Below are 15,790 nucleotides of genomic sequence, written 5' to 3' on the forward strand. Positions count from 1 at the left end.
TTAATGTGTGGTAAGAGCGATGACAAATGTTGATGTCTATTGAAATGGCACATGGAATAGAAATTGGGTTACCCAAATCACTATCGTATCATTCTTTGATTTAGACGGTTTAGTTACACTTAGCAAGTGCGCGAACGTTTTATTACAAATTTTAATATTTTTATGAACAATGGCTTGACGTCCCCGCATAAACCGTGCAAAATTGACCCAACTTTTTTAGCCAGTCGAATTTTTTTTTAAGAATGCAAGAATAATTTTCATAACTGGTCTCTAAGGTGGTTTTCGAAAATTCACATGAAGTTGGCGGTGCACCATAAAAAAATTTAAATATTGTTTTTTTGAAATTATAAAATACTAGCAGATCCGTCAGGCGTTGTTCTGCCCTAAAATTGGTCTACCTGCATACATTTCAGCTTCATACATGTCAGCTGACACGACCTATCTTATGTGTGCAATGTAAACGAAAACTCACCGACGTGCAACACCCGTACGTACGTAGCCCGGAACGTAGAAATCAAAACAATTTTGATTTTTTCCGTAAGAACGTGTCAGCTGATCGCTCTCTCACTAGACAGAGTTGCCTAGTAAACTTTTGTGCGCTAATTTTTGACCGTTTGCAGTTTTATGCAAAAACACCTAAGTAAAGTTTGAAAAATTGTGAAAATAATTCGAAATAATTATGTAAAAGTGCAGATTATAAATATGTAATCTATTTATATTTACTTAATATTAATTCCAGCCTTTTACAACATCAAAAATTAAATTGGAAAAAGTTGATGTTTCCATAAGCATGCATGCAAAATGGTCAATGGCAACAGTGCTTATCTTTAACAATACACACACAAATAAGTTATGTACATGTACACAGACGCACACATTAATTCCTACGAGCTTGAGCGTAGAAATCAAAACAATTTTGATTTTTTCCGTAAAACAATTTTGTTTAAACAATTTTGCTGATATAAGAAAGGAATCAAGTATTTTTTTTGATGCAGATCGAAGGTAAATATTTCAAAGTTTTACTGAAATGTAGAATTTGTTAAATCCATCCATCCGTTTATAGCTGTGTAAACAAAAATTTTATGATTTTTTACTACATTTTGGCAATTTGTCACGCCCCTATAGTATATATCTTCAAATGATATTAACTGTACCATCTCACGTAGCTAAGCTTTCAAATGAAAAAAACCGTTTTAAAATCGGAGCATTCTGTGTGAATTTATGTGCATACATGGCATTTAGCGACTTAATTTTATAAAATTTATAGATAGATGCCACTTATCTACGGCAAATTTACGGCAAATTCGTGTGCAAGAATTATTTTCCTAGCTGGTCGCTAAGGTGGTTTCCGCCCTATATTTTCTAAAATATTTTCAAATTTTTTTTTTCGCGGATAAATTACGGCAAATTCACGGCAATTTTGCCAATAGGTAATTTTTTTCCACGTAAAAGTTTTCTTGCCAACTTCAGAGAGGTGCTTCGACCTCTGTGGGGTTGATGGTAATGAGTGGGACGTCGTGTTTATGTTTATGAGCTTTGTCTACAGAAAAATGCATTATAAATTGTCGGCAAAAGCCGCTCGCGCATTTGTTCGAATCAGATAAAATTTTGTCACCGAAGGCAACAGATACTTTATCGTTGTGTTTGGTAGGATTAGAGAAGGATTTGACGGTTGACCACAATTTACCAACATCCGCAGGGAGGTTGCAGTTCTTTAGATACTACTCCCATTTGGCACGTTTATGTTTATTTACCAGCCGCATGATATCCGAATTAAGGCTCCTAATAAGGGGGTCTCTAGGGTTGATGTGACTCGCAAGGTCCTTTTTTTTTTTTTGCTAAATTTGCGGCTTCGACCGGGAAATGCGGAGGATTTCTACCGGCCGGGATGGAGCGTGCAGAAGCTGAAGCGATGACCTTGCGGAACGCACGCTCGCCCTACCGGACGTCGGCCGGAACGGGAAGAGCAGCAAAAGATTGGGTTTTAAAGGATGTGTAATCCTCCCAACTGGCTTTTTTTAAATTAACGAAAGTCCGCTTTTCAGAGGTGATAAAATTGGCAGGTCGCTCAATTGAAAGGAGTATTGGCAGGTGATCAGAAGCTAAAGTAAGGATCGGTTGCCATTCGACGCAATTTATGAGCCCTGCACTGACGATTGAGATGTCAGTTGAGCTGTGGCAATTACCTGCAATTCTGGTGGGGGCATCGCCGTTTATCGTGCAGAAAGTCGTATTGTCTATTTGCTCTTCTAGCTGCCTGCCTCTGCTGTCGACTGGCAAGCTGGAAGGCCAGAGATCGGTGAGCGTTGAAATCGCCAAGGATAAGACATTCGTCACTCTGGGAGTCAAAGATGGATGAATGCGCCTTGAAGGATATAGGCTTTGTCGAGTGTGCTGCACGATTGCTGCTGGTGTACCTGGTGTCAGTAAGTTGGTACTAGTGTTTTGGCAGCAAGGTGCAACGAATGTGCCGGTCGGACAATTTCCGTTTGTAAGCCCAGAGCATCTAATGAAGGTGACATTGGCCAAGGCGCGAACTGCATTGGACCGATGCCGTGATCGCAAACACTCTGGTCCAGCATACGGAACACACGGTGTTGGGGACGAGGAGTTGATGACTCCTTCTTACGCGAGTACGAGTGTCAGAGACGAAGGGGAGGGACGGGGGTAAAAGCTGGTGCTAGGCATTGCTACTATCCCTGCTACGTATATTGTAGTGATGGGTTGTAGCGCCGCAATAGGTGGAAGCGACTTTAGGCGTGAGCAACAGCACACGGTTGATGTGGACTGCTAAGCAGCGACGCTGCTAAATGGTGGCGGAGGTACGTTTGAGAGTGAACCGCGGGACGTCCTTGGACGTGAAGAGCAGAGAGCCACAAACGTTTTATAGAAGTTTCGGGGGCGACGAACGTTGAGTTCTAACCCAGAAGAGCCCGAACGATGCAACCATCTTTTACACGCGAAACACTGACAAGATTATGACCGTCTAAGATAAATCCTTTTCCGACATATGCAGCAGAACCACAGCCTGGGGTTAGGTTCGATACCTTCCCGGAGCAGGAAGGTATGAAGCAGTCCAGCTGCAAGGAGCTGCTCCGAGGATAACAATTTGTGGGAGGGCCGCAATAAATTAAATGGGGTTACACTGAAATGACAGTCCTTTGTCGAGAAAAAAATCCCGAGTCGCTCCGGTACGAAGAACCGGCTGCCTTGGGAAGCGTGCCGGATCTAGTCATAGGGCTTATGAAAAGGGCCGCATCTCCCTTGGACATGACTTTCCTCATTCTCGCCGTTTCGCTGAAGAATTCTGTGTCCGAACAGAAATTTTTCCATGAGATCCTCTTGGGTGGTTTCACCCTCAACAGATCTATATTCGTCCCAGCACTCTTCATTTTCCGCAACTTCTGCCAATTTAAGAATCTCTTTTACATGCCTTCTAAAAAGAATCAACTTCTTAATCCACCATGTTGGCTTTGCTTTCCCTTTGAATCTTCTCCTCCAACTCCTCAACGGTGGTAACATCTTTAGGCTGTCCAGGTCTTCTTTATATACATTTCTGAAATTTTCTCTATGCTGAAGCTGATAATGCATGGTCTGAGAAGGATGCCCTGTCAAGGGCCCTCTATTCATACCCCGATATATAGTGCTCACAGCTCAATGTGTTATCAATCATATTGCTTGACGTTGGCCCAACATATGTAGGAACGCTACTCCTGTTAGCAACCTGTAGACTACTCTGTAGTATATAAAAAAAGGGATTCACCTCTACCGTTAATATCGTCTCCTCCCAATATGCTGCATCCGCAAGTATGACCAGCCGTCCTCTGCACCCTTCTTGATCCACCAGCCTTTTGAACTTTTATGGTTGGGCTAAGGGACGGATCTTTTTCCCCCTCTATTGCTACCATTTCTAGGTCTTCGGCGCTGAAGTTAGATAGAATACCCGAGTATGGGTATTTTGTAATCATGGCTGCAGATCTTCCCTGCTGTTCGTATTTGTGTAATAAACACTGAATCCGCCAGCGCTGAGTTTAGAAAACTTTCCTCCAGATGAGAGCCATGGCTCCTGTATCAACACCACATCAAACGGATCCTCCTCAACTATCAGGAGGAGCTCGCTCGACGCCACTTTACTGTGTCGGAGATTTATCGCCATTGATCTCTCCAAATTCTTCGTCTCTCTTCAAATTCTGCGCCACTGCACTCACGCAATACATTATTTTCGCTGTTTTCAGAGTCTGTAGGTACGTTTCTCCCTCCTCTGCTCGAAGCGTCTGTGCTAGACTCGCAGCATTTAGTCCAATTCCAACAACTCTGCCTCCACGCTTATACCCGTGTCATTTCCTGCTGCTTCTAGGTCATCGAGGCCCTTTTCTATCTCTCTTGCATTTGGCATATTGTGGTTATTCTTAAAATTCTCAGCACCATTGATCTGTTTATGCACCTCCGCCACTGGCCTATGCCCCTGCTATTTACCCTTACTTCAAGGTTCTAAATACTACCGCGCCCCAGGACATTTTCCCAAGCTGCGAGTGCAACACATCCTCCGATTCCGTATTAATTTGACGGTGAAGTACTGGCCTCCCTCCACGGGTAGTTCCAATCGCGTGTTGGTATATTCGGGTTTTGACGCTGCAGCATGTAAAGCGTGTCGTCCGCCTTTACCACTCGGGAATCCAAACATTGGCCATTGGTATCGTGAGGTTCAGCGCTCTATCAACCACCTTTAACCTTGCGCCTTCTTGTTTTTGAAGGTCTGACGCAACTCTCTGCACTCTAAAGTCGCAATATTGGTGCAGGTCATCAGTTTAACCACATTGTGCCATCCAGCTGATTCGAATGATGGTAGCGGTTTACTTGGTTCATTATGCTTCATTTTGATTATGATACTAATCAGGTCCCCTCTACGGATCTCCAGCTTTCAGTTGACATCAGCCCGTTGGGGTTGTTGCAATCTAGTAGTGCCATAGTCAAGACCTGCTTTGCAACTTCGTTCATCTTCTTATCGGTGAAAACCGGAGTTTCATCGATAGCTCCCTTTAGTATCACCGAATAAGCTGGAGTCTGGTCGTTACCTCCATTTAGCTTAATAGTATTTACGTTTTTATTTGTTATTTCCTCTTCCTGTACTACAGATTTTAGGGTACATGGCTTTCTAGAATTTACCTCTTCTCTCCGCTTTGCAGAATTTGAGGTTTGGTTCCTCTCATGCCATCCCTCTCCTGCCTCTTAAACGCAGGATTGACAGGATCAGCCGATCGCTGCCCCTTTGCCTCTCGGGGTCCTTCCTCTTCGATGCGGTTGCAAAACTGAGGATTTCTGGGAACAAAGTTTTTGTCAGTGAACTGTCTTCGACATTGTTTCACTGTCTCTTTGGCCCATGCCAAGCGATCTCTCTCGTCGTTGGTTGGATTGACGTTAGTTCTTTGTCCGGGCTGGTAGACTGCTAATCTATCGAGCGCACTGACTACACACTATCATAGCGATTTCTTCCTCCCGTGCTTGCGACGCCATAGCTTTTTACTTCTCATCGTTACTTACTTTAGAAGTTTTTGAGTGCATCCACCTGCCAACAAGGCAGTCTCAGCGGTCTAATGTTAAAAGTGGGGATAAAACCCGTCCGCTACAACAGCGCCCCTTGCTGTGGTAAGGTCATCATTACTTTCCGATGCGGTCCGGTATGTGGAAGGCTCCGTTCAAATACAGTCGAAAATGTCGCCTGGCAGCAATTCATCCAATAGGGACCGGTCGGAGAGATGTCAATTATACCATGTGTAATATTATAAAAAGCGATAAATATTTCAATGAGTTTTAAGAGAAGAAGATCCATTTTTGTCAACCCATAATTGGTGAAATAGAAATAAATTTATAATGAGTTTGTCTTAAGTCAGTAAAGAAAATAACAACTTTATTTATCAGACTTTCAATGAATATAAACAAATTTTTTTTTATTAAATTACAATAATAACATTTCTTTGTAAATAATACATAAAAATATCGCCATTTCGACTGCGGAGTGGAATTTCACCCTATCTCAGCCACCGTTTGGAAAACGCCCAATTTAAAATATTTTGACGTGAGCTGGGGCATTGAAACAAAAAATTGTGGAATGGAACTTTCAGCGGAGATAGGCCGATGTTCCACTCAGCAGTCATATATGCATGTAATACTCCCATATTGCTACAACAATATGTGCGCAATGAGTTTTTAATTCACGAAGCATTTCATTGTAGCAGCTTAAGTTTTACAATTAAGAACTATAATTTAGGTACATTTCCGCGTGGAAACGAAAAACGAAAACATTTTAACAAAAATATGTCAGCACTCTGATGTTTGGGAGTGTACTCTCTCTGCACTATTAATTTAGAAGTGTTACATACATTTATGACGGCATTTCATGTATAACAACATTTATGAGGAATTAAAATTCTAAATTATAAGTTTCTTTTACATACTTATGAGCTTCACTTCCATCAGATAAATCTGTATAAAATATTGAACCACCAAATGATCCCGCAACAGCACAAAGAGTTCCCTCCACAACGCCCGGTGTTCCAGGACCTGCCAAGCTGCGTTTTTTAGTACAAATCATTGTTTTTTTAAAACTTTTCCTTCGCCCATCAAAAAAGCGTTCACAATGGCTCCTCTCTATTATTTTATCGACAGTACAACTGATACTAGGATTATATCCAATAACATTCATTTCACTGCCCGGTGTTAATGTAGTACTGCAAAGTTTTATTGGATGTATTCCGACATGTGGCATATACTCTTCCACACTAATTAATCCTATATCCATATCCTTAAAAGATTGATCGCGTTCACTCCAATATTGATGATATAAACTAACCGCTTGGCGACATCTCCCGCCCCTTATATATCTGTCAGCTTCAACATACATCAATTCAGCTTGATTTCCCCTCACGCATTCTGAAGCTGTAATCACTAAATCCCATTTGATCAATGAGCCAAGGCAAATATACTTTAATCGTTTATATATTGCCAAGATATATGGTTCAGCGGTAGGTTCCGCATTCGTGAAGGTTAAAATACAAATAAGCACCACCAACAGGAGCACGAGATAGTTTCGAAAAATCATTTTAATTTAAATTTAATAGATTCTCTTGAGCTGAAAAGTCGCGGTTATTGAATAAAACTTCCTTTTGGTTTGTTTTATATTCCTATATTTTAATTTAAGACTTTGTCAAACGCTTGTTAAATATTAAGTAAATCAAGATACGTTTTGTGAGCGCTATTTATACATTAGTGGATTATGTGAATAAAAAATAAGTAGAAACTTTTAGAATTCAGGAAATAGGCACAACGTAAATATTTTGAAAAAATATTCCATGTTATTTGTTTATATATTTGCACAACGTAAATATTTTGAAAAAATATTCCATGTTATTTGTTTATATATTTGCACATGTTATTTGTTTATATATTTGCACAGTTAATTTTTGCTATTGAATTGAGAAGGGCTATGTGATATGTGCACAATAATTAGAAACTTTTAGATTTCAGGAAATGGGCACAACGTAAATATTTTGGTTTATTTGGCTTTTTCAACAGAAAATTTCCATGTGACTTGTTTATATTTGCACAGTTTAATTGCGTATTGAATTGAGAAAGGCTAAGTGATATCTCTGAACAGATTGTCGTTTGTTTATATATTTGCACAGTTAATTTGTGCTATTGAATTGAGAATGTCTATGTGATTTTGTAATATTTGACTAAATGAAAATCGGTCCGCTTATGTGTAGCGCAAAATAGTAATTGCCTTATTAGAGAAATGCCTTTCTTTTTATACAAAATTATCACTATTACACTAACACTAATACACTAAAGGTATCTACATTGCTAACATTTACATTCTGAGTTAGTAATTAGTTCGACCTAATTTTAGACATTTGTGACTGTATAAATATTTTGGCAAGCGCATTGACAAATTGTTATTGACGCTCGGTCACGCTATTAACGAATTGGTCAATGCGCCAGTTAAATGTAACCGGATATAGGTCTTGCTGTCGGCATTTGTATGGGATGTTGAACTCCCACTGTGTTGGGGTAACCATAATGTATTTAGGTTGATATTGTAATATGAATGCAATATGACTTTGTGTGGTCTGCATAAAAAGTGCATTGGCGTAGGAGAGTATGATGCAAAATGCTACAATCGTATTGACATAAGAGGGCACCATGCATAATGCTACACCATCCTTTTTTAAAAAAGGCATATACAATTGGAGACAATTGTATATGACTATTTCAGAGACATATTGACCCACTTGAGTTTTGCTTGAGTTAGGAAAAAGATTTTAATTTCTTTTGATTTCTATTATAATTTATTGCATAGCGGTAATTTGATATCGACAGTGGTGAGTTTATTTATGCCGTTTTTGTTTGTTTACATTAGTTTACATTTGTTTTTAATATGCTGACTTTTGTTATTCACATTTTTTCTTATCATGCTATTTTGTGTGTGATTTTTTTTTTTTTGTATGTTTGTATATTTATTATTATATTATTATGAGTAAGGTGGAGTGCTTACATTGAGGTTTTTGGTTTTGTTACTAGAAAGAATTTATATTGGTTGAAGTCTATTCTTATGGATTATTATTTCCTTATTTGTATTGGTCCTATACTATTTCCTATTCTATGTGGTATTAACCCAAAATTGTTGTTTTTATCAATATTCTTTACCTTATACTGTCCTTATATTTATTACTAGCCTTTACCCGCGGCCCCGTCCGCAAGAGATAATAAAATATATGGGCTATTCATGTTAGCCTGCTTATCAAGTTATCTGTTTAAATTATTTTTGTCAATGTATTTTATTTTTATAATAGAGTCAAAAAATAAATAAATGAACTGATAACCTGAAAGGCACGCTTAGGTGAATAGTACGATACAGTTTTTTCGAATTATAAAAATACGGTTTGTTTTTAAGTTAAATTAATTGATATGACAGGGGTAAAGGAATTACTATTCATAGAACAAAGGAGTGAAACTACAATTAGCTAAAACCAAAGAGATTTTTTAGATGAAAATAGTGCTGCTTTTTCGGGTATTTAGTTAGTTAAAATTTCACAAAAAGTGTAATTATAGTTATTAAAGTTCGTTACCGGATTGTTTAAAAAAAAATCAAAAATACACAGAACGAAAAAGCTATGTTAGATATTACAGATAAAACATACCGAATTTTAATTAGAATAATTTGCCACGAATCCATGGCCATAAAAGCTCATAATTTTAAAAGGCATGTGGGCTGAGCTACCGGTTCCGAAGAGTCCTTAAATGATCCCGGAAGGTTCTCAAAATGATACCAAAATAGTCCCGAAATGATCCCAAAAAATCCCGAAAACCAGCAAGAAATGATCCGAAAAAGATCCCCACATTATCCCGAAATAATCCCGGATGGATCCCAGATATGATCTTTAAAGAGTTCCTAAATGATCCCGAAATGACCCTGACGGGATCCCAGATTGATCCCGGAAGCCCTGCAGAACTGGTGCCGGCAAACTCTGCAAATGATCCAGAAATACTGCAGAAAAAAACACGAAATGACTCCGACGGAGAAATAGAGCCAAATAACTCCCTAAATGACCCGGACGGATCCCGAAAACTATTCGGAAATGATTCCGCAAGGGTCCCAAAATGATTTCGAAATAGTCCCGAAATGACCCTGACGGGTACCTGGACGGATACCGAAAATCATCCAGAAATTATACCAGAAGAGTCCCCAAATGATCCCGAAATAGTACCGAAATAACCCTGACGGGATCCCGAAAACAATCCATAAATTAACCCGGAAGGATCCCCAAATTCCCCGGAATACTCCCGCAAAAGTCCCTAAATGACCCTGATGGGTACCTGGAGGGATTCCGAAAAACATCCAGAAATTATAACGGAAGAGTCCCCAAATGATCCCGAAATAGTACTGAAATAACCCTGACGTGATCCCGAAAACCATCCATAAATTAACCCGGAAGGATCCCCAAATGACCCCGGAATGTTCCCGAAATAACCCCGACGGGATCCCGGACGGATCCAGAAAACTATCCAGAAATGATGCCGGAATGATCCCAAAATGATCCCGCAATAGTCCCGAAAAAGTCCCGAAATGACCCTGACGGGTGCCCGGACCGATACCGAAAATCATCCAGAAATTATACCGGAAGGGACCCCAAATTATCCCGAAATAGTCCCAAAATAACCCTCTCGGGATCCCGAAAACCATCCAGAAATGGTCCCGAAAGTATCCCCAAATTATCCCGAAATAATCCCGGACGCATGCCAGAAACCATCCAGATATGATCCTTAAAAATTCCCCAAATGATCCCGAAATGACCCTGCCGGGATCACAGACTGATCACAGAAATGATGCCGGAATGGTCCCAAAATAATCCCGCAACAATCCCGAAAAAGTCCCGAAATGACCCTGACGGGTACCCGGACCGATCCCGAAAATCATCCAGAAATTATACCGGAAGAGGCCACAAATTATCTCGAAATATTCCCTAAATAACCCCCACGGGATCCCAAAAACCATTCAGAAATGGTCCCGAAAGGATCCCCAAATTATGGCGAAATAATCCCGGACGGATCCCAGAAACCATCCAGATATGATCCTTACAGAGTCCCCAAATGATCCCGAAATTACCCTGACGGGTTCACAGATTGATCCCGAAATTGATTCTTAATGATCCCGAAATAGTCCGGAAATAACCCTGACGGGATCCCGAAAAAAATGCAGAAATGATCCCATAAAAGTTCCGAAATAACCGCTACGGGATCGAGGACGGATCCCGAAAACTATCCAGAAATGATGCCGTAAGTGTCCCAAAATGATCCCGAAATAGTCCCGAAAGTCCCGCAATTTCCCTGACGGGTACCCGGACGGATCCCTAAAATCATTTAGAAATTATACCGGAAGAGTCCCAAAATGATCTGGAAATAGTCCCGAAATAACTCCGACGGGATCCCGAAAACCATCCAGAAATCACCCCGGAATACTCCAGAAAAAGTCCCGAAATAATCCCGACGGGACGCCGGACGGATCCCGAAATGACCCTGACATAGTCCAGAAAAAGTCTTGAAATTACCCCGACGGGATTCCGGACGGATCCCCAAATCTACGCAGAAATGATACCGGAAGGGTCCCAAAAAGATACCGAAATAGTCCCGATATGACCCCGACGGATCCCGAAAACCATTCAGAATTGATCTCTGAAGGGTACGCAAATGATCCCGAAATAGTTCATAAATATTCCCGAAATTGCCCCGACGGGATTAAATGACGGACAGAAATGATGACGGAAGGGTTCCAAAATGATACCGAAATAGTCCCGAAATGATCTAGGAAGGATTGCCAAATGATCCCGGAATAGTCCCGAAAAAGTCCCGATATGACCCCGACGGATCCCGAAAGCCATCCAGAATTGATCCCTGAAGGGTACGCCAATGATCCCGAAATAGTCCATGAATATTCCCGAAATTGCCCCGACGGGATACCGGACAGAAATGATGACGGAAGGGTTCCCAAATGATACCGAAATAGTCCAGAAATGGTCCCGGAAGGGTCTCGATATGACCCTGACGGGATTACAAATAAGGTGGAACTAATTAATAATAAAAGCATGTTAATAAGGCAGCAGCCACGTTGAAGCGAATGAAGAGTTACAAACAAACATACTGGTAAAGCTATTAAAAGCGTGCTAATAAAAGCAATTGAAGGAGGGAGGATGCCGGCAGGAGACGGAGAGCACCACCGATCGTTTTTCCAAAACTGTTTAGATCTCGATCTGTATGAGCCAGATACCAAAAATTGTTGATTTAGAAGAACATTTATATTGAGTTATAACAATTTATAGATCTTGCACCAGAGTGGGAGAGGGGAAGGGGGGTAAGGAGGCGGAGGGTGTCACTGCTCACTTTGTAAACCCTCGACTTATTTGACCTATTGAGCTTGTAATATTGGTGAAGGCAGTAAACGTAAAGTTATAATGTGTAAAAATTATTAAAAAGTAATTGTTCGAAGGGTCGTGAAACCCCCACCCCTTTCCCTTTTCGAAAAAATTTCGCCAGTAGACTATTGTCTATATGTGTGCCAAATTTCATCCAAATCCGTCCACCCGTTCTTGCATGATTGAGGCACAAAGACAAACGTCTGGTCAAAAACATCCGAACATCCAAACTTTCCCATTTATAATATATATTAGACTAGCCTTTACCCGCGGCCCCGTCCGCAAGGAGAAAACTAAATATATGGGCTATTCACGTTAGCCTGCTTATCAAGTTATCTGTTTAAAAAAGTGTTTCTGTCTAATGCATTTTATTTTCGTACAATTTTGATCAACAAATTATTCCGAAATTATCCAGAAAAAGCCACGAAATGACCCCGACGATATCGCGGACGGATCCCGAAAACCATCCAGAAGTGATGCCGGAAGGGACCCCAAATGATCCCGTAAAAGTCTCGAAATGACTCCGACGGATACCGAAAACCATCTAGAAATGATGCCGGTAGGTAGCCCAAATGGTCCCGAAATAATCCCGAAATGACCCCGTCCGCATCCCGGGCGGATCTCGAAAACTATCCAGAAATGATACAGGAATGGTCCTCAAATGTCCCCTAATAGTCCCGAAATGACCCTGACGGGATCCCGGACGAATCCCGAAAACTATCCAGAAATGACGCCGAAAAGGTCCTTAAATGTCACCGTCAAGATTGCGGACGTGTTTATTTTTCGCTCCGCGTTTTTTGTACTATTTCTGCTATTATGGCAAGTTTTAATAAGTATAATTATAATAAGTGCACTGTTGACCTGAGATAGTGACTCTTGTTTCAATTTAATTACTATTAACATTTTATTCAAATGAAGAAACAATTTTATTATCAATAAAATAAATTATTCAAAATGTCCTACGAATGTGGACAAAGGGTTGATCGCAATAAACCGAAAGTGTTGTGTTCAAAGTGCAATGACCTTTTTCATTTGCAATGTGTTAACATGTCATCTGATGATCTTGATTATCTCATCTCTTCAAAGAAACCATTCTTTTGTAAATTGTGTTCGGTTGCGCGTCGCGCATCGATACGTACTCCTACACTAAGTGCTCCACCCATTGTCTCTAATAATGCTGAGAGCATAGGCGAGCGGTGTGAAAATATCCAACAACTATCTCTGTTCGATATTGCTAATGGCATTGCTGCTTTACGTTCGGAAAATGCCAGTATACTTACTACAGTGAATTCTCTATTAGCCGAAGTTTGCTCTTTGCGCTCATTAATTGTCGATAAAAATAATATAATCTCCTCGTTAACTACCGAACTAAAAGACATGCATACTGTTGTTGCTTCCTATGCTAGGGAACGCGAATCAACTCGCAAAGAAAAACAAAAAGTTAAACAGTCAACTTCTCATAAGAAAAACAATATGAGTGGCTTGGCTGCAAAAGCAAAAAACAGCAACAACGACTCTGCTGCAAAAGGTAAACAAATCGCGAGTATAGAAAAGCCTGAATCTGATACAGAAACAAGGCAGTCAGAACCTATAATAGAATCTGAATCTCTAACTCCAATCAATGATGTCGCTGCTAAGGAGAAACCTGTTCTCATTGACAACAACAATGTTACACTATCTGTTGAACCAGCTAATACGTGTGTTGATGATAGCATTGTTATTATTGATACAACTGACATACAAAGTGATGAGCCTACTGATGCAAAGTGGGTGGAAGTTATAAAGAAAAAGAAAGCAGGTAAAAATCGAAGTACTGAGAAGGATAAATCTGACTTAAATACCGTCGCATCTCCGTCTTCCTCTGCGTCAGCTGTTAATGGCACTAATGCTGAAGTTACCATTGCGAACGTCAACAACAATCATCAACATCAGAAGGTAGATGCTGCAATGAAGAATAATGATGATAAACAAATGCGCATTATTGGTTCGAATGTAAGCACTGAGCTTAAGGTTGCTAAGACTAAGCGGCTTCATATGGCGTCGTTTTTGCCATCCGTTACAGATGAAAATATTATTGAATACGTCTCTAAGTATTCTGGGATATGAAGAGAGTTGCTTTCTTGTCACGGGCTTATCAGGAAAGGTACTGCCGTTGAATCATTGAAGCGAATTACATTCAAACTTGGTGTTCCCGATTCTTGGTTTGATAAGATGCTCAACCCTGAGCTTTGGCCTGCCGGTGTGACGGTTTGCCCTTTTCGGTTTGGCGGAAAAAGGTTCGAACCGAAGACATAGTCGCTAGTTCTTACTTAGAAATTAGTAGATCCATTAATAAATCAAAATCGCGTTATGCGCTTTATTATCAAAATGTTAGTGGTATGCGTACCAAATCGTCACAATTCTATTGTAACGTTAGTTCACACGAATATGATATATTAGCTCTGTTAGAGACCTGGTTAAATGAAAATTTTTCATCTAACGAATTTTTTGACGGCTATTATAACGTATTTCGCAATGATCGGTGCCCGAACGCCACCGGTTTTGAGAGGGGTGGTGGTGTTTTAATTGCTATTAGAGCAGATCTATGTAGTAAACTGATTACTAATGATTTGATAGATGGTGGCGTTGAACAAATCTGTGTAAGCGTTAAGTTTAATGACAATAAAACAATAATAATCGTTTTGTCTTATATTCCGCCAAGTAGTGAAATTGCTGTCTATCGAAAACATTTAGATAATATAAATAGTGTCATAAGTACTGCTAATCCGTCTGATGAGATTATATATCTAGGCGACTTTAACTTAAGTAATATCTCCTGGTCAAGTGGCTGTAATAATTTACCCACAAATATCAGATCCGATATCGATGTGCTTGTTGTTAGCACTTTGTTCTCGTATGGCTTAAAACAATATAATACTCAACCAAACAGTAATGGTAGGTTCCTTGATCTCGTTTTTGGATCTGATGATTTAAGAATATCTTGCCTGGAGTGTCTATCTCCAATCTTGGAAAACAGTTTACATTACAATGCTTTGGTTGCAAATCTCGAGTTGTATAGCTTTGATAAAAACCCAGTTGTAAATATTTCAGAATATAACTATTTCAAGGCTGATGCTCCAGCGATAAACGAGTTTATCCTCGACACTGATTGGCCCTTCTTGGACTCCGCTAATGGGCCTGAGGCTTCTTATGAACTCTTAAAGCAAAGGCTTTCATTAGCAGTCTCGAATTTCGTTCCGCGAAAACGGAAAATTCTGAACAACAGGCCACCCTGGTTCAATACTAAACTTAATAATATTACAAATAAAAAACGTAAGGCCTTTAAGAAATATAAAAGGAGCAGGAGTGAATCTGATCGTCTTACCTTTGTCAGGCTTAAATCGACTTTTAACTGTCTCAATAAGTCCTTGTTTAGACAATATATGAATAATCTGGAATCAAAACTGAAGACGAATCCATCTAGTTTCTGGTCGGTGATTAATTCCAAGAGGCAGACTAACGGATTTTCGACGTGCATGGAGTATGACGGTGTATCGTCCAGTATTACGGTAGATATTTTTAACTTATTTGCCAAATTATTTCAGAAGGTATACTCAGATCCTACCTCTTCACCTAGTCCGACATTCTACTCTGGTCCTCTGCGTCAAATTTCTTCTTTTGATATTACAGCCGAATATGTATTTCTGTCAATTTCAAAATTGAATAATAATCCGAAATCAGATAGCGAGGGATTTTCTCCCTTATTCTTCAAACTATGTTCAAATACAATTTCTGAACCCCTGGCAATTTTTTCCAAGGATGCTTGAACCATGGGATATTTTTAG

This window comes from Eurosta solidaginis, unplaced genomic scaffold (assembly GCF_040869045.1).
Source record: "Eurosta solidaginis isolate ZX-2024a unplaced genomic scaffold, ASM4086904v1 ctg00001046.1, whole genome shotgun sequence".
Taxonomy (NCBI): domain Eukaryota; kingdom Metazoa; phylum Arthropoda; class Insecta; order Diptera; family Tephritidae; genus Eurosta; species Eurosta solidaginis.